Here is a 20,680-nt window from a genome sequence, read left to right on the forward strand (position 1 = left end):
AGAGAGATAGGGAATGAGAGAGAGAGAGATAGGGAATGAGAGAGAGAGAGATAGGGAATGAGAGAGACAGACAGACAGGGAATGAGAGAGACAGACAGATAGGGAATGAGAGAGACAGACAGATAGGGAATGAGAGAGACAGACAGATAGGGAATGAGAGAGACAGACAGATAGGGAATGAGAGAGACAGACAGACAGGGAATGAGAGAGAGAGACAGACAGACAGGGAATGAGAGAGACAGACAGACAGGGAATGAGAGAGACAGACAGATAGGGAATGAGAGAGACAGACAGATAGGGAATGAGAGAGACAGACAGATAGGGAATGAGAGAGACAGACAGATAGGGAATGAGAGAGACAGACAGACAGATAGGGAATGAGAGAGACAGACAGATAGGGAATGAGAGAGACAGACAGACAGATAGGGAATGAGAGAGACAGACAGATAGGGAATGAGAGAGACAGACAGATAGGGAATGAGAGAGACAGACAGATAGGGAATGAGAGAGACAGACAGATAGGGAATGAGAGAGACAGACAGATAGGGAATGAGAGAGACAGACAGATAGGGAATGAGAGAGACAGACAGATAGGGAATGAGAGAGACAGACAGATAGGGAATGAGAGAGACAGACAGACAGATAGGGAATGAGAGAGACAGACAGATAGGGAATGAGAGAGACAGACAGATAGGGAATGAGAGAGACAGACAGATAGGGAATGAGAGAGACAGACAGACAGGGAATGAGAGAGACAGACAGATAGGGAATGAGAGAGACAGACAGATAGGGAATGAGAGACAGAGACAGACAGATAGGGAATGAGAGACAGAGACAGACAGATAGGGAATGAGAGACAGAGACAGACAGATAGGGAATGAGAGACAGAGACAGACAGATAGGGAATGAGAGACAGAGACAGACAGATAGGGAATGAGAGACAGAGACAGACAGATAGGGAATGAGAGAGACAGACAGATAGGGAATGAGAGACAGAGACAGACAGATAGGGAATGAGAGAGACAGACAGATAGGGAATGAGAGAGACAGACAGATAGGGAATGAGAGACAGACAGACAGATAGGGAATGAGAGAGACAGACACAGACAGATAGGGAATGAGAGAGACAGACAGATAGGGAATGAGAGACAGACAGACAGATAGGGAATGAGAGAGACAGACAGATAGGGAATGAGAGAGACAGACAGATAGGGAATGAGAGACAGACAGACAGATAGGGAATGAGAGACAGAGACAGACAGATAGGGAATGAGAGAGACAGACAGATAGGGAATGAGAGACAGAGACAGACAGATAGGGAATGAGAGAGACAGACAGATAGGGAATGAGAGACAGACAGACAGATAGGGAATGAGAGACAGAGACAGACAGATAGGGAATGAGAGAGACAGACAGATAGGGAATGAGAGACAGAGACAGACAGATAGGGAATGAGAGAGACAGACAGATAGGGAATGAGAGACAGACAGACAGATAGGGAATGAGAGACAGACAGACAGATAGGGAATGAGAGACAGACAGACAGATAGGGAATGAGAGACAGACAGACAGATAGGGAATGAGAGACAGAGACAGACAGATAGGGAATGAGAGAGACAGACAGATAGGGAATGAGAGACAGAGACAGACAGATAGGGAATGAGAGACAGACAGACAGATAGGGAATGAGAGACAGACAGACAGATAGGGAATGAGAGACAGACAGACAGATAGGGAATGAGAGACAGAGACAGACAGATAGGGAATGAGAGACAGACAGACAGATAGGGAATGAGAGACAGACAGACAGATAGGGAATGAGAGACAGAGACAGACAGATAGGGAATGAGAGAGACAGACAGATAGGGAATGAGAGACAGAGACAGACAGATAGGGAATGAGAGAGACAGACAGATAGGGAATGAGAGACAGAGACAGACAGATAGGGAATGAGAGACAGACAGACAGATAGGGAATGAGAGACAGAGACAGACAGATAGGGAATGAGAGAGACAGACAGATAGGGAATGAGAGAGACAGACAGATAGGGAATGAGAGAGACAGACAGATAGGGAATGAGAGACAGAGACAGACAGATAGGGAATGAGAGAGACAGACAGATAGGGAATGAGAGAGACAGACAGATAGGGAATGAGAGACAGACAGACAGATAGGGAATGAGAGACAGAGACAGACAGATAGGGAATGAGAGACAGAGACAGACAGATAGGGAATGAGAGAGACAGACAGACAGATAGGGAATGAGAGACAGACAGATAGGGAATGAGAGACAGAGACAGACAGATAGGGAATGAGAGACAGACAGACAGATAGGGAATGAGAGACAGAGACAGACAGATAGGGAATGAGAGAGACAGACAGATAGGGAATGAGAGACAGAGACAGACAGATAGGGAATGAGAGACAGACAGACAGATAGGGAATGAGAGACAGAGACAGACAGATAGGGAATGAGAGAGACAGACAGACAGATAGGGAATGAGAGAGACAGACAGATAGGGAATGAGAGACAGAGACAGACAGATAGGGAATGAGAGACAGACAGATAGGGAATGAGAGACAGAGACAGACAGATAGGGAATGAGAGACAGACAGACAGATAGGGAATGAGAGACAGAGACAGACAGATAGGGAATGAGAGAGACAGACAGATAGGGAATGAGAGAGACAGACAGATAGGGAATGAGAGACAGAGACAGACAGATAGGGAATGAGAGACAGACAGACAGATAGGGAATGAGAGACAGAGACAGACAGATAGGGAATGAGAGAGACAGACAGATAGGGAATGAGAGACAGAGACAGACAGATAGGGAATGAGAGACAGACAGACAGATAGGGAATGAGAGACAGAGACAGACAGATAGGGAATGAGAGACAGAGACAGACAGATAGGGAATGAGAGAGACAGACAGATAGGGAATGAGAGAGACAGACAGATAGGGAATGAGAGAGACAGACAGATAGGGAATGAGAGAGACAGACAGATAGGGAATGAGAGAGACAGACAGATAGGGAATGAGAGAGACAGACAGATAGGGAATGAGAGACAGAGACAGACAGATAGGGAATGAGAGAGACAGACAGATAGGGAATGAGAGACAGACAGACAGATAGGGAATGAGAGAGACAGACAGATAGGGAATGAGAGAGACAGACAGATAGGGAATGAGAGACAGAGACAGACAGATAGGGAATGAGAGAGACAGACAGATAGGGAATGAGAGACAGACAGACAGATAGGGAATGAGAGAGACAGACAGATAGGGAATGAGAGAGACAGACAGATAGGGAATGAGAGAGACAGACAGATAGGGAATGAGAGACAGAGACAGACAGATAGGGAATGAGAGAGACAGACAGATAGGGAATGAGAGACAGAGACAGACAGATAGGGAATGAGAGAGACAGACAGATAGGGAATGAGAGACAGACAGACAGATAGGGAATGAGAGACAGAGACAGACAGATAGGGAATGAGAGAGACAGACAGATAGGGAATGAGAGAGACAGACAGATAGGGAATGAGAGACAGAGACAGACAGATAGGGAATGAGAGACAGACAGACAGATAGGGAATGAGAGACAGAGACAGACAGATAGGGAATGAGAGAGACAGACAGACAGATAGGGAATGAGAGAGACAGACAGATAGGGAATGAGAGACAGAGACAGACAGATAGGGAATGAGAGACATACAGATAGGGAATGAGAGACAGAGACAGACAGATAGGGAATGAGAGACAGACAGACAGATAGGGAATGAGAGACAGAGACAGACAGATAGGGAATGAGAGAGACAGACAGATAGGGAATGAGAGAGACAGACAGATAGGGAATGAGAGACAGAGACAGACAGATAGGGAATGAGAGACAGACAGACAGATAGGGAATGAGAGACAGAGACAGACAGATAGGGAATGAGAGAGACAGACAGATAGGGAATGAGAGACAGAGACAGACAGATAGGGAATGAGAGACAGACAGACAGATAGGGAATGAGAGACAGAGACAGACAGATAGGGAATGAGAGACAGAGACAGACAGATAGGGAATGAGAGAGACAGACAGATAGGGAATGAGAGAGACAGACAGATAGGGAATGAGAGAGACAGACAGATAGGGAATGAGAGACAGAGACAGACAGATAGGGAATGAGAGAGACAGACAGATAGGGAATGAGAGACAGACAGACAGATAGGGAATGAGAGAGACAGACAGATAGGGAATGAGAGAGACAGACAGATAGGGAATGAGAGAGACAGACAGATAGGGAATGAGAGACAGAGACAGACAGATAGGGAATGAGAGAGACAGACAGATAGGGAATGAGAGACAGACAGACAGATAGGGAATGAGAGAGACAGACAGATAGGGAATGAGAGAGACAGACAGATAGGGAATGAGAGAGACAGACAGATAGGGAATGAGAGACAGAGACAGACAGATAGGGAATGAGAGAGACAGACAGATAGGGAATGAGAGACAGAGACAGACAGATAGGGAATGAGAGAGACAGACAGATAGGGAATGAGAGACAGACAGATAGGGAATGAGAGAGACAGACAGATAGGGAATGAGAGACAGAGACAGACAGATAGGGAATGAGAGAGACAGACAGATAGGGAATGAGAGACAGACAGATAGGGAATGAGAGAGACAGACAGATAGGGAATGAGAGAGACAGACAGATAGGGAATGAGAGACAGAGACAGACAGATAGGGAATGAGAGAGACAGACAGATAGGGAATGAGAGACAGACAGACAGATAGGGAATGAGAGAGACAGACAGATAGGGAATGAGAGACAGAGACAGACAGATAGGGAATGAGAGAGACAGACAGATAGGGAATGAGAGACAGACAGACAGATAGGGAATGAGAGAGACAGACAGATAGGGAATGAGAGAGACAGACAGATAGGGAATGAGAGAGACAGACAGATAGGGAATGAGAGACAGAGACAGACAGATAGGGAATGAGAGAGACAGACAGATAGGGAATGAGAGACAGAGACAGACAGATAGGGAATGAGAGAGACAGACAGATAGGGAATGAGAGACAGACAGATAGGGAATGAGAGAGACAGACAGATAGGGAATGAGAGACAGAGACAGACAGATAGGGAATGAGAGAGACAGACAGATAGGGAATGAGAGACAGACAGATAGGGAATGAGAGAGACAGACAGATAGGGAATGAGAGAGACAGACAGATAGGGAATGAGAGACAGAGACAGACAGATAGGGAATGAGAGAGACAGACAGATAGGGAATGAGAGAGACAGACAGATAGGGAATGAGAGAGACAGACAGATAGGGAATGAGAGACAGAGACAGACAGATAGGGAATGAGAGAGACAGACAGATAGGGAATGAGAGACAGAGACAGACAGATAGGGAATGAGAGACAGACAGATAGGGAATGAGAGAGACAGACAGATAGGGAATGAGAGACAGACAGATAGGGAATGAGAGAGACAGACAGATAGGGAATGAGAGACAGAGACAGACAGATAGGGAATGAGAGACAGACAGATAGGGAATGAGAGAGACAGACAGATAGGGAATGAGAGAGACAGACAGATAGGGAATGAGAGACAGACAGACAGATAGGGAATGAGAGAGACAGACAGATAGGGAATGAGAGAGACAGACAGATAGGGAATGAGAGACAGACAGACAGATAGGGAATGAGAGAGACAGACAGATAGGGAATGAGAGAGACAGACAGATAGGGAATGAGAGAGACAGACACAGACAGATAGGGAATGAGAGACAGAGACAGACAGATAGGGAATGAGAGACACAGGGAAAGAGACAGACAGAGACATCCAGACAGACAAACTACATGCACAGTTATACATTACCCCATCTTGCAGTTTCTGATCAGTGATAAGCAGGAGAGAAACCCCGGGGACTTGCACGGAGGCTACTGCAGCTGAACAGCAGGACCTAGATGTTCACTGGTCATGTGATCAGGCACATGATCAGTGAGATGACAGGTCCTTCACCGCAGCCTCCATAGTACATTTCCTGTCCTGCACCAATCACATACATCAGTGCAGAGTAGGAGAGAGGGCAGCTGTCACGTCCCCATCGGAGTCCGTTCCTGCGACTTCTGCTCCGATCGCCAGACGACGCCATGTTCCCACCATGGATAGTGCTGGTGATGGGAGAGGAGTCGGTGCCCGTGGCTCTGCTCATCCACTAAGCTGGGTTTCCCTGGAACCTGCAGTACCACTGGCTGACTGTAGGTGGCATGTGTCTCCCGGCTGAAGTGGCCAACATTCACCTGCAGCCAATGGGAAGACACCACACCCTTCTTATTACCCCTCCTGTCACATGACCACTGCCAGAGATAGTTCTGTTCTCCTGGCTCATGTGCTGTTTGTATGTTGATTCCTGTGCGCTGACCTTTGCTTGTTTTTTGACTACCCTCCTGCCTGTCGTTTTTGTACCTTGCTGCCAGTTCCGGATTTGACCTCTGCTTTGTCTCCTCACTACGCCCTTGCCTGCCGATTCTGTTCCTGTTTTGCATCTCCTGGATTTTGACCCTGCCTGACGACCACGGACTACAGCCTACCACAGGTAGTGATCTCTGGATCTCTGTGTAATTCCAAATCCCTGTACAGGGGTTAAAGGGTTGCAGAGTTCTTGGGGTCCTGCTTTGTGAGCGGCTTTTCACTAGATCCCCCTTACAGCCAGTCTGAGTCTGTGGCTCCTATCAGGCATTACAGCAGCTCTCTATGAGCGGCTCAGGCCCCCTCATTGCCCTGATGTCGGCCCCGCCCCCTGGGGCCCCCTGAGCTAGGGGATGAAAGGGAAGGAGCCTGGGCTGTCAGCTGTGGGCCCCCCCTCCTGCCTCCAGCTCACGGGCCCCGTAGCAGTGGCGTGGTCTGCCTCTATGGACGGTACGCCAACCTCGGATGCACATGCAGCGGAAATAGGCATTAGCGTCAGCAGGCCCCTGATCGTTACGTCCTTGAATATATGAATTTAGGTATATATTGCAGTCACAGCAGCTCGCATCTGTTCACATTTGTTTAATTCTGTTAGGAAGTGCTGGGTAGACAGGTTCTTTTGTTGCCTACAAGTGAGTCCCAGAAATGTCAAATATGTCATATATGAATGATACTATTATGGGTTAGCAGAGAGCAACTCTAGTAACACAATTTCTCAAACCCCATGTAATTACACACAGCTAATTAAGATCAAATCCCGGGGGATATTTTGCACAGGCAATTATATACCTTCAGCTAATATTTACCAATGTAAGAGAAAAAAAAAAGTCTGCGGTTACTAGTAAAGTGCCTTCATTGTTAAGCAACAGCTGCTAAATCAAGATGGGTGTTGAAAAAAAAACAGATACAAAAAGCTTTGGTGCCAAAGCAATATTGCCCTTGCGTATGTGGTCAATGATTTATTATTTCCAAGGGGCTTTACAAAAGGAATATTCATTATTTGTGGAAGAATGGCTATTAAAGGGAATATATAAGCAGGTTTTTGCTATATAATCTGACCGAAGCATCTAATAGGGGCTGAGACACTGATGTGTCACTTATTAGGCTGGGTGCTGTTGTTTGAATACAATGAGTGTTTTATCAGCAGGAAATTATTACTGTTTAACTAGTAGCCCTCAGCACTACTGTAATTAGTAGCATATTGTAAGTATACACTATCCAAAGGAGCTGCTAATCAGGGGTGTGGGCAGGGTTAGCTTTCTGAGCACTGCTACATCTAAAAACTCTGATTATATGGGAACCACTGAATCCAGTAATCTAAGTGACTCATCATTGGAATCAGGGTCTCTTTCTCTACATTATACTGGGATCGGATGATGTGGCAAAAACCTGGTGAAAAATTCCCTCTTTGGTTCTTTGCAGGTAAAGATAAACTGTCACCAGGTTTTTACTAACTCATCTAACAGCAGCATAATGTAGGGGCAGAGAACCTGATTCCAGTGATGTGTCACTTAACTGATCTGTTTGCTGTCATTTTGATAAAATCAATGTTTTCTCTGCTGCAGATCTAGTAGTTATACAGAGCTCATGAATATGCTGGACTACCTGACATCATGCCAAGTAGTCCTGTAATGATAAAATCACTGATTAATCCACAGGAGATTATCAAAACTACACTAAGCAGTCCAGTAAGTGACACATCGCTGGAATCAGGATCTCTATCCCTATGTTATGTTGCACTCAGGTGGTAAAACGTTGGTGACAGATTCCCTTTAAGAGATGTGCACACAAAGTTTTGCTAGGTGGATTCCTACTGTAAGCCCACTTGTAAAAGGGGTGCAAAACCATCACAAAGATGAATACTTGCTGTGCACATGGTCCAGCTTGCTAATGCATACGAGTAATCTGCACCCAAGAATGTTGTTTTTTTCAAATCCAAGGGAGTTTCTAAAACAAAGTATCTTTATTTTAAGCATGACATAACAAAAAGAGACAATGTTAAAAAAGAAGCAATGAAAAAACACAAGTAACCTAATTTACATAATTGGTGCAGAAATTGTGCAACATCAAAATCTCAACAAATACTCATAGTGAGAATGTAGCATTAATTTTCATTTAAAAAAAACAACAAAAAACAGAAAAGAAATGCTGCATGTGAACATAGCCTAAGGCCAGAATCACACTTGCGAGAGACTTGTGTAGCGCCCCACAGGGCAGGTGCGTTTGACCTGCTCGTTGCTTGGCCGTCGACTGTCATGGTCACGGGCGGCCTTGCCCTGAGGCGTACAGAAGATGACAGGGGAAGTATGTTGGGGGTAGTTGTGAGGTGAATGTTGTGACGCCACCTGTGGTATGCAGCCAGGGAATGGGCTGCCGCTGCTGTCGCTGTCATCCGGAGCAGATGATAGTAGCTGCTAGGGATAAGCCCAGGGAGGATGATGAAGGGAGTAGAAATGGCGGCTCGGAGCGGCAGTACGGGTAATAAAGAGTCAGAGTCTATGGCTGCGGTTCTAGGATGTTTACTCACTTTTTTACGATGCCGCTCATCCAGGTAATACCGGTCACTTTCTATGATGGGCTCCATCGAACCCGAATCACTTTAGAGATCAGTCCGGTGTGGTGTTCGGTGGGTTTCTCCTTGTAATGCCTGTCTGTGAATCCCCTGGCTTGAAGCTATAAGGGGACTCTGGGTTTCACGAGTTGTACTCTTGTCCCTATATGCAGGTGCCGCGGTTCCGATATGGGGTCGGATCCTATATGTATTCTATATGGCACTGTGCTGTCGGGCGCTGTGTGGTCAGGGAAGCTTGAAACTTTTCCCGTCCAGGCAGATTTTGGAAAACCAATGTGAAGTATGATCTTCCCTAGGGTCCTGCTGCCCTGTGTAGCGTCGGTTCCGAGGGGAGCAGATTCCCTCTCCCCACGGCAACCGTGTGATCTTTCCCCTCCTTCCCACTGGAGCACCTGTGATGCACGTCTGCTCTGCTGCTCTCCAGCTGGAGAACTCTCTAACTGTTGTGTTGGTTGTAACGCCCTGGGCAAGCCAGGGGTCACAGGTCACAACACCACACACACCCCACATTCCCTGCAGGTACACCAGCTAACCTACAAATCCTTGCAGCCTTCCTCCAGGGGCTGGTGTCCACACCAGGGGGTGGAGCCAGGCGGTTGGTGTCCGCCCACCTAGGAGTTCACAGCCCTGGAGGCAGGAAGAACCAGGCAGATAGAGTTTGGAGGAGGAAGTGGAAGGAGAAGAGATTAGCCCAGGCAGGGCTCAAGTGCAGATTAGCTCAGGAGGAGCTTGAGTGAGGAGCTAAAGTGAAGTGAAACATCAGTGGAAGTGACAGAAAGCCTGAAGTTGGTCTGTGGCTGTGTGCCCAGACGGAGTCAGCAAGGTCAGCAGACGGCGGTGAAGGTCTGCAGTGGGACTGTCCGGAGGTTGCTGGAAGGACCACGGAGGCTGTGTGCCCGGGGGTCTGGAGCAGTATACAAAGGGCAGTCAGCACCAGGGCAGGGGCCTTTCAGATCCCGGCAAGGCTTGGAGTCGCCGTAAATTGCTAAATCCGTTAGTGAAGGGGACGTCTGTCTCCCAACAAGCAAGTCCTGATTGACGGCAAAGGTCCAACCACAACGGGGAAACACCGCCACCGCCAAGGCACCAGTTTCCCAGGGCCGGCGCCTGCGGGCAAAGTGTGGAGCTCCTCCGGCCCAGATTGTAGTCGGGGAGCGGGTAACCGGTGGGAATCCATCGCTACCAAACAGACATTTCAAAGGTGCAGGGAAGAGACCGTCACCGCTACCTGCAGGGAACCGCAGCACCGTGAACCGTCCGAGGGACCCGTCCAACCAGCCGTTTGTTTACCGAGAACTGTGTCGTGTTTACTGGCTGAGTGAGTACCTCAGTGCCGCAAGGCACAGCGCTGCCCCTGCGCCCCTGCACCTCACTGGGCCCCGGGATCACCAACCCCTACCCACGGAGGGACAACACAACAACTGGCTGCTCCGCCTCACCATCCCCGGGAGCCCCATATAGAGCAGCGGTGGTGTACACTCAATCACCACAACCGTGGGTGGCGTCACGGACAATAAACAATCTCCCCAACCAAAAATCCCCTTTTCACTCACGGGCGAGGAGTGCCGCTCGAGAACCCCCGGGATCCGGCCTACAGCTCGAGCCACCACTGAGCAGCAGCGGCCGGACCCGAGCAGTGGGGGTGAGCGTAGTGTGCTGACACCCTCCTCCCCGCCCGCGACAGGTTCCTGACTCCCCCTCCTGGCTACGCCTCCCCCTTCCCAGGTCCTAAGCTAGTGGGACTGGGGCCCCTGTTAAAGGCACCCTATAAATACCACTCTGACGGCGACCCCTTTGTTACCCTACCCTAGCCCAGTCCCCAGTGGGAATAGGGCAACCTGGGTGTGTATTTGAGTGTGTAATGTAGTGAAACCGGGACTGACCTCCTCAGGAACCGGGTTTAGCATTACACCCAAATTTGGGTGCAATACTCTGTGGCGACTAAAGGCTCAGGGGCGTTACACTTGCTCGAGTCTCGCATCGCATCACCCGGCACGGCCACACACTTTCCTGACAGGAGCGGGTCGGCTGCATGTAGTTCTATGCTGATGAGACTCCTATCCAGAGAGTGTGCGGCCGTGCCAGGTGATGCGATGCGCGTCTTGCGCGATTATCCCACAAGTGTGAGACTCCGGCCTTACTGTGACCTAAAATCGTCCAAGGAAACATAGGAACAGATTAGCAAAACCATAAAGCCTCATGCACATGCAGAGTATTAGGTGAGTTTTTTACCTCAGTATTTGTAACCAAAACCAGGAGTGGGTGATAAATACAGAAGTTGTGCTGTGTTTCTATTTTACTTTCCTCTGATTGCTCCACTCCTGGTTTTGGCTACAAATACTGAGGTAAAAAACTCACCAAATACTCAACGTGTGGCCGTGGCTAGATTACATGCGTATATTGAGTACTTGGTGAGTTTTTTACCTAAGTATTTGTAGTCAAAACCAGGAGTGGAGCAATCAGAGGAAAAGTATAATAGAAACACAGCACCACTTCTGTATTTATCACCCACTCCTGGTTTTGGTTACAAATACTGAGGTAAAAAACTCACCAAATACTCAACGTGTGCGCGTGGCTAGATTACATGCGTATATTGAGTACTTGGTGAGTATTTTACCTAAGTATTTGTAGTCAAAACCAGGAGTGGGACAATCAGAGGAAAAGTATAATAAAAACACGGGCACCACTTCTGTATTTATCACCTACTCCTGGTTTTGGCTACAAATACTGAGGTAAAAATCTCACCAAATACTCAGCGTAAGCATGTAACCTAAGGCCACGGTTACATACTGAGTATTTGGTGAGTTTTTTACCTCAGTATTTGTAGCCAAAACCAGGAGTGGGTGATAAATACAGAATTGGTGCCCGTGTTTCTATTATACTTTTCCTCTGATAGTTCCACTCCTGGTTTTATGCATGTGGCGTAATTCAAAATTCCCACCATGAGCGTTTGGTGAGATTTTCATGGTGCAGAATTTCTTCACCAATTATGTAAATTAGGTTACTTGCATTTTTTTCACATGCATTTTTATCGCGTTTTTGACGCTGGGGTTTTTTGTCTTTTTTTGCCTTTTTCCCTTCACATTCACTATATGGTAAAACTGATGTGTCAGTATGATGCCTCAGGTTGGTACGGGTTCATAGATACCAAACATATACTCTTACTTCTTAATTTTTATCTAAGAGGTGAAAAAAATTCTGAAGTTTATCTAAAAAAAGAATTGCACTTTTCTAAGTCCTGTAGCGTTCTCATTTTTGGGATCTGGGGCTCAGTGACGTCTATTTTTTGTATCTTGAGCTGACATTTTTAATTATACCATTTTTGTGTAGATGCTACGTTTTGATCGCCTGTTATTGCATTTTGAAAAAATGTTGTGGCGACCAAAAAACATCATTTTGGAGTTAGGAATTTTTTTCTCTCCACGCCATGCACCGATCAGATTAATTGAGTTAATATTTTCATAGATCGGGCATTCCTAAATGTGGGAATACCAAATGTGTATATTTTTTAATTTTTTTTCATGGTCTTATTTTACTGTGGCAAATGGGACGTGATTTGAACGTTTACATTTTGTTTATTTTTTCATATTTTTAAAAACTTTTTTTTACATTTTTTTTATTGATTTTTACTAGTCCCCCTAGGGGACCTTATCACCACACAGTCCGATCACCTGTGCATTTCTGCTGATCAGAGCAGCATCGTTCTGATCAGCAGAAATGCTCATCTCCTGTGAGTGCCAGCGCTCTGTTGGCTCTCACAGGAAGTGAGTTATGGCAGCGTCAGGGGTCATCAGCTGACTCTATGCTACCATGGCAACCCATTGGTACCCCATGATCGCATCACAGGGCAGCCGACGATGGGGGGGAATAGCGGGATCCCCGCCGCGGCCATCTAAATTGCGCTGTCAGTGTTTGACAGTATATTCTAAATGGTTAACAGGAGCAGGTGGATCTCTGATCCACCTGTGCCTCTTTGCCACACATTTCTGCAGATCAGGAGAAATGTATGGGGATTATGGCGGGCCGGCGGTAACTGGAGGGAGGTGACCAAGGACATACCAGTACGTCCTTGGTCATAAAGGGTTTAAGTAAACCTGCTTTTGATTACTCCTTGTATTTGGCTTTGACAAAACTTTATTGATATACTTAGGTGCGAATTATATGCATTTTTAATGAGTTTTGGACGCAGATACGCACTAAACATGTATGTGCGTATTTTACCTATGGATTTTCGGCATCTAATGTAAGTCTTGTTTTATGACCACTTGTCCCGGTTACATACTCCCGTCCTTAGATAATCTCTCAGTCCTTCTGCCGAAAAGCTACTGTACTTCTAAGGTGAATCAGGAGCCCAATATCAAGAACTACTGCATTTCACTAGGAAGCAAAAAGTCAAAAATATGTCCCCGGGACACCAGATCCAGTAATGTATTATACCGTGAAGCTGCCAAATCCAGGAGCTTCAGAAAAATACTGGACTATTTCCTTAGAACAGGGTTCTGCGGAGATAACTGCTCACTGCTGGGAAAACACACAGTAATATCACATGTAATGTATCCCTATGGGAACATCTAATATCGCCTGATCTTCTGCCTCCTCTAAATTGCACATGCAAAAAATCCAAAGAGTGAAAATCTCCTTCCTCGAAATATTTCATGAAGAATTGTGCTGTGACTTGGTGTAATATCCAAAAAAAAGCAAGTAATAAATGACATGGATCTCCAAAGTTAAAGGGGTGGTTCACTACACTGCAATAGTGGCCACATCCCTGTAAAACTGATAGGGAAGGCTTTTTCTAAATACTTTGTTCAGCCAATTCTCCTGTGAGCGGCGCTATTGCGGTCCAGTCATCCCCCTTAAGTGACCCCTGGGCTCCGTGACCTCTGAGATCTGGTGATGTCAAGTCAACTTCCAGTTGACCTGACATCACCACTGGCCCCAGTCTTCCTGCGTGACTGGCTGTGGGCGGTGTTTCACCGCTCATCACAGCCCAGTGTCACAGCCCAGCATCTTGCATGCTCTCCTTCACTGGGCTGTGACAAGCAGTGAAATGCCGCCCACAGCCCAGTCACTCAGGAAGACTGGGGCCGCCGCGGTGATGTCAGCTCAACTAGAAGTTGACTTGACATCACCGGATCTCAGAGGTCACGGATCTCAGAGGTCACAGAGCTTCATGGGTAACTTCATGGGTAACTTCATGGGTATTAGCGAACCGCAATACCGCCGCTCAGAGGCCGAATTGGCTGAACAAAGTATGTGGAAAAAATCCATCCCTATCAGTTTTACAGAGATGTGGCAACTATTGCGGAGTAGTGAACCACCCCTTTAATGCAGAGTCACATGTAATGTTTGTGGGTGGAATAGATGGGGGTATGGAATTAGATTTATGCACTTATACCTCATTTCAAAACTGTTTTCTGATTGTGAGATGCAAGAAATTGCAAGTACACAACCCCCCAGGAACACATTACATGTATTTTTGTGCATGATTTTCCAGGCACACACCATTAATCAATGAATGATACATTGCAGCTTTCTATAAGTGGCACACGTCACATAGACACCGCCAATCAGTGCACAAAAAAGGTCCTGAAAAAAGCCGTATTTAAAAAAAAAAGTTAATTTTTTTTTCTTATTACTAATATTTTTTAAAGGGAATCTACTGTATAATCAGAAATGACCTATTGTATAAATCAGTCGTATGGGGGAAAAGAAAGGGTTAACCATCCGCACTGAAGAATCCAGGAGATTTATGAAGTTGGACAGTGATTTATTCTATGCGTTTCGGAGATCATAGTCTCCTTCATCAGGAAGATCACAGATGTACAAAATAGTAATCTTCCAATTTTCACTCTGGCCACTGTACAAGACTCATGTTGTCTGTCATTTCAGGGAGAGTTTACAGCAGTTTCCTTATCAACAGAGGCAGAATTACAATGGCAGGTCACACCTCTATATGCAGATGATAACTCAGGATCCACCTATCACAATAGGTGATAACACATCTGAGCCTGCTCCTTCTCCCTTCAGATTGAGCTATGTACACACTCATTAGATGCTTCAATTCACAAAATAGGACATGAGTTCCCAATGAATTCATAATATATCTGCCATCGCTCCTCCTCGTTTGAAAATTGCATTTGCACACGCTCATTAGATGCATTAATACAAAAGATGGGGTATGAGTTGTATTCATTGCTGCTAATGCAAATATAAGGTCAACGTGTACACGCTCAGTATCTGGTCAATATTTTACATCAGTGTTTGTGGAACAATCAGAGGAAAAGTATAAAGGAAACACGGGCAGCACTTCTGACTTTTTTACTCACTCTTGATTTAGTCTTAAAAATAGTGATGTATAATATTAACATACAGAACTTCACATGTGAATTAGCAGCAATGAATCCAACTCAGATGCTAACTTTTGTATTGATGCATCTAATGAGCGTGTGCAAAGGTCATTGTCAGAGAAGGAGCGGTGGCAAATGTATTGTGAACGTGGCAATAAACAAAACATCAGCTGGCACTTGGATCTTGAGCTACGCAGCAGCATGTGTCATGTGTCACATAGCGACACTGCATCTTATGACTTTTTATGGTGTCGCATTGTGACCCTTCGTAAATGTTTCCAAATGTATTGGTTTTTCTGCCACTGATGGCAAGTCATGTGACTCACCATACACTGTAATATAAGTTGCTTTTGTCTGTTTTTCTCCAGCAAAATCAGAGTTCTAAAATATGCGTGATGCAAATTAGTTGCAGAAATGTAAGTTTTATGTAAGCCTTACCTTCATTTGTCCCCAAAGCACCCCCAAAACACTTAATTCATGATTTAGGGATAGAGACTGATTTCAACGATGTATAACTTACTGATCTGCTTTCTGCAGTTTTGATAAAATCCCTGTTTTATATGCTGCAGCTCTAAACAACGTTACCTGAATGTTGAGCTCTGTGCAATGCCGACCACACCACTGATTGGCTGCTTTCTGCGTACACTGTGCATAGGCAGAAAGCCGTCAATAAGATGTGAGGGCGGGGTTATACAGAGCTCATGAATATAGAGGGCTACATGGCAGCAGGTTTACTAGTTCTCTAGTTAAAACAGTGATTTCATCAAACCTATAGCAAGCAGCCCGGTAAGTGACACATCAGTGGAATTGGGGTCTCTGTCTCTCTAATATGCTGCTTCCAGACTTGCTGGCAAAAACTTGGTGACAAATTCCTTTTCATTCACATCCATACAATAGCCAAGAAAGGAGTAAATGCATAGGACCGGGGCATTCTTTTTAATGGGAGAATTTATAGGAATATTTTATTTAACCCTATGTACACTGCATGTATTTCTTTCATTCGTTATAAATTTATTTTTTGCCATACAGTAGCATTCCAATTTTCATCTCAACTTGTGAATCTTACAGAAAGATCTATTAAAAGGGAATCTGTCAGCAGGTTTTTGCCACCTAATCTCAGAGCAGCATAATGTAGAGACAGAGGCCCTGATTCCAGCGATATGTCACTTACTGGGCTGCTTAGTGTAGTTTTGAAAAAATAAAAATCACTATTTAATCAGCAGTAGATTATCATTACAGGGCTACTTGGCGTGCTGCAGGTAGTCCAGCACATTCATGAGCCCTGTATAACTGCTAGATCTGCAGCAGAAAGAATAATTACTTAATCAAAATGACAGCAAACACCTCAGTGACACATCACTGGAATCAGGGTCTCTGTCTCTACATTATGCTGCTCTCAGATGGGGGAGCAAAAACCTGGTGACAGATCCCCTTTATTTTTTTTATCTTTTTGTGCATATGGGAAATTAGGTATTTTAGTGTTAATCAATATATTCCATGTCAGGTGTAATTTTTCTTTAAAAGATGGGCGTATGGTCTCCAGATAATGTGCTATGTGTGCTATTTTGGGCGTGTTACACGGGGAGGTGCAGGCACATTATTTAGTCCGCAGTCCCTGCAGCTCCTAGCATTTCTGTCCTGCCCAGTACAGATGTGGGATTGTCTGTCCGTAACTTCCACTGTTCTGCAGAAGGGGACAGCTCCGACCAAACCAGCACCTCTGTCCGCTCCAACTGTCCGGGTAAGTCAATGGCATTATGTGCAAGCTTCATAAATAGCTTTCTGCACTTTGTAAAGTGAGGTTATGCAGAAGCAGAAGGGGAAAACTCACTGACTGCAATGGAGAAGTGCTGATCTCTCCTTATGACCTCTGTGCTTTACTTTTTATTATGGTCTGCTGCCATGAATTACGTTAAGTTTTGCTTCTGAGACCCGAATATGAATATGCACCCCTCCAGTGTGAGGAGGCATGGCCACTTCATATGTCTGTGTGTGTATATAGATATATCTATATACAGTATATATAATATATATATATATATATATATATATATATATATATTACACGTACGTACACACACACACACACACACACACACACACACACACACACACATACACACACCTGCACACACACTATAGAATTTACTAATATATATTTTGCTCAAAAAAACAAAGGGGAACACCTAAACAGCACAATGGTATTTTAGTGTTCCCTTTACTTTTTTGAGCATTTTATATACATATGTATGTATATATATATATATATATATATATTTAATGTGTGTGTGTGTGTGTGTGTACATATATATATATATATATATATATATATATATATATATATATATATATATATATATATATATATATATATATATATATATATATATATATATAAAATCAGTGTTATGTACATGGAAAATATATGTATAACATATATATGTGTGTATATATAGATGAGTGAAACTAATATTTATACAGTGTCTGTATGGATATATATATATATACATATATAATTTCTACAGACATTGTGGAAATGTTAGTTTCATTCAAATATATATATATATATATATATATATATATATATCTCAGAGTGGCGTGTACATAGAATATATACACATATTTGTAATATATATATATATTACAAATATGTGTATATATTCTATGTACACACCACTCTGATATATATATATATATATATATATACATATTTATATATAACATGAGTGTAGTATGTGCATAGAATATATATATATATATATAATGTGAATTATGCTGATATCTATACAGAGTGTCTGCAGAAATATATATATATATATATATATATATATATATATATATATATATATATATATATATATACACAGTATATCTAAAGACACTCTGTAAAGATATTAGTTTCATTCATATATTATATATACGGTATAAATGTTTTTTATCTACATACCACTTTCATTATATATATATATATATATATATATATATATATATATATATATATATATATATATATATATATTTATATATACAGTATACATATACAACAGTATGTGACACTAGTGTTTATATTATATATATATATATATACTATTGCATGAGAAGTTACAGATGTTGTGATGTGAACCCTTATACATAATGGTGGCTTTACTATGTGCACACGCTGAGTATTTGGTGCAGAAATGTTCTGGAGAAGTGTTTTTGGTGCGTTTTTTACCATGACTTTTTCATTATAAAATCAATGGGTGGAGGGGCTGAAAAACGGATTAAGAATTGATATTCTGCAGATTAATTTCTGCACCAATTTTGCAAGGAAAAAATAAGCAACATGTGACAGGACTTCAGACTTGTCATTGACTTTGCTGGGATCATAGGCATGCAGATTTGTGACAAAACTGTAGTAAAAACGCACTGTGTGCACATAGCCGTACTGCTATCTACTTCTAGGATCCTTGGATAAATAGACCTGCTGAGGTTTGTGGTCATATTCAGAAATATATAGAATATAAAATATAAACATTTTAAAAATATATAGAAAGTATTTGCATGTAAACATGTCACCCAATCCCACTTTTTGTGATACAGTCCATTTTTTTTACCTGAACATCTCTGTTTCTGTTTTGAATTGTTCTTTTATGGAAAAGGAAATCCTGTCATTTAAATGGGCAGATTTCAGGAAATAAATGGTATTTCTTGTGTTGAGAGGTTGAAAATCTGTCTTGATCATGTAATAGTCACACAGGTGTATAACTCTGTACCCAACACAGCTCTGATTAAAGGGAACGTGTCACCGGATGTTTATAATACTTACCTAATGGTCGGTGTGGAGTAGATTGGTCGGATGGGCGTTCTCCGGGTCTCGCGCCTCCTCTTTCGGCCATCTTTGTCCTCCTTCTGAAGCTAGTGTGGATGATGTATTCTACGTCATCTACACTAGCCGACAGTGAGGTCCTGCGCAGGCGCACAGATCAAAGTGCACCTGTGCAGGACCTCACTCTCGGCTAGTGTAGATGACATAAAACGCGTCATCCACACTAGCTTCAAAAGGAGGACAAAAATGGCCGAAAGAGGAGGTGCGGGACCCGGAGAAAGGAGACGCCCATTCGTCCAGTCTGCTCCACACCGACCGTTAGGTAAGTATTATAAACATCCAGTGCCAGGTTCCCTTTAAGTGTACTGAGCCGGACACTTGAGTGATCACTATGGCCGACAGATTCCAACTTCGTCAACAGTGAAGGATTTGACAAATGATTTATAATAGAGCGGTTTTGTTTTGTATTTCCTTCTCTCCGTTGCAGAGATATTAGCAATCGAAGTATTGACACATAATAAGCTAATATTAGTTATGTCCAAAAAGTTATCAGCTAGCAACTCATAAAGGAAGAAGTCCATGCTCCCAGTGAAAACTATAAAGGGAAAAGTCCACACCCCCAGTGAAAACTATAAAGGGAAAAGTCCACACCCCCAGTGAAAACTATAAAGGGAAAAGTCCACGCCCCAGTGAAACCTATAAATGAAGAAGTCCACACCTCCAGTGAAACCTATAAAGGAAGAAGTCCATGCCCCCAAAACCTATAAAGGAAGACGTCCACGCCCCCAGTGAAAACTAAAGGGAGAAGTCCACGCAGCCAGTGAAAACTTTAAAGGGAGAAGTCCATTCCCCCAGTGAAACCTATAAAGTAAGAAGTCCATGACCCCAGTGAAACCTATAAAGTAAGAAGTCCACTCCCCCAGTGAAAACTAAAGGGAGAAGTCCACGCCCCCAGTGAAAACTAAAGGGAGAAGTCCACGCCCCCAGTGAAAACTAAAGGGAGAAGTCCACGCCCCCAGTGAAAACTAAAGGGAGAAGTCCACGCCCCCAGTGAAAACTAAAGGGAGAAGTCCACGCCCCCAGTGAAAACTAAAGGGAGAAGTCCACGCCCCCAGTGAAAACTAAAGAGAAGTCCACGCCCCCAGTGAAAACTAAAGGGAGAAGTCCACGCCCCCAGTGAAAACTAAAGGGAGAAGTCCACGCCCCCAGTGAAAACTAAAGAGAAGTCCACGCCCCCAGTGAAAACTAAAGGGAGAAGTCCACGCCCCCAGTGAAAACTATCTGACAACACCCACTTGGACTTATCTAAAGTTAACTCATTGGGTGCCAAATAGCTTGTTTACTAATATCCCTGAAACGAGGAAGCAAAATTAAAAAAAAATAAACTGCCATCTCAACATGAATAATTATTGACAGGTCATAAGTATTTGGAAAAGTCAAAATACTGTACCTCTTAGGGTTTACTA

General features: G+C 44.0%; 1 protein-coding gene across 1 annotated transcript in view; it reads left to right on the forward strand.

Moving 5' to 3' along the window:
* The first annotated feature begins 17,048 nt into the window (after positions 1–17,048).
* Positions 17,049–20,680, forward strand: part of CYSLTR1 (cysteinyl leukotriene receptor 1) — a 60,580-nt gene continuing 56,948 nt past the window's right edge. Inside the window, exon 1 of the mRNA XM_075322643.1 lies at positions 17,049–17,147. The gene's annotated coding sequence lies outside the window, so the exon portion shown is untranslated. The remainder of the gene's footprint in view (positions 17,148–20,680) is intronic.

This window comes from Anomaloglossus baeobatrachus, chromosome 9, assembly GCF_048569485.1.
Source record: "Anomaloglossus baeobatrachus isolate aAnoBae1 chromosome 9, aAnoBae1.hap1, whole genome shotgun sequence".
NCBI lineage: Eukaryota > Metazoa > Chordata > Amphibia > Anura > Aromobatidae > Anomaloglossus > Anomaloglossus baeobatrachus.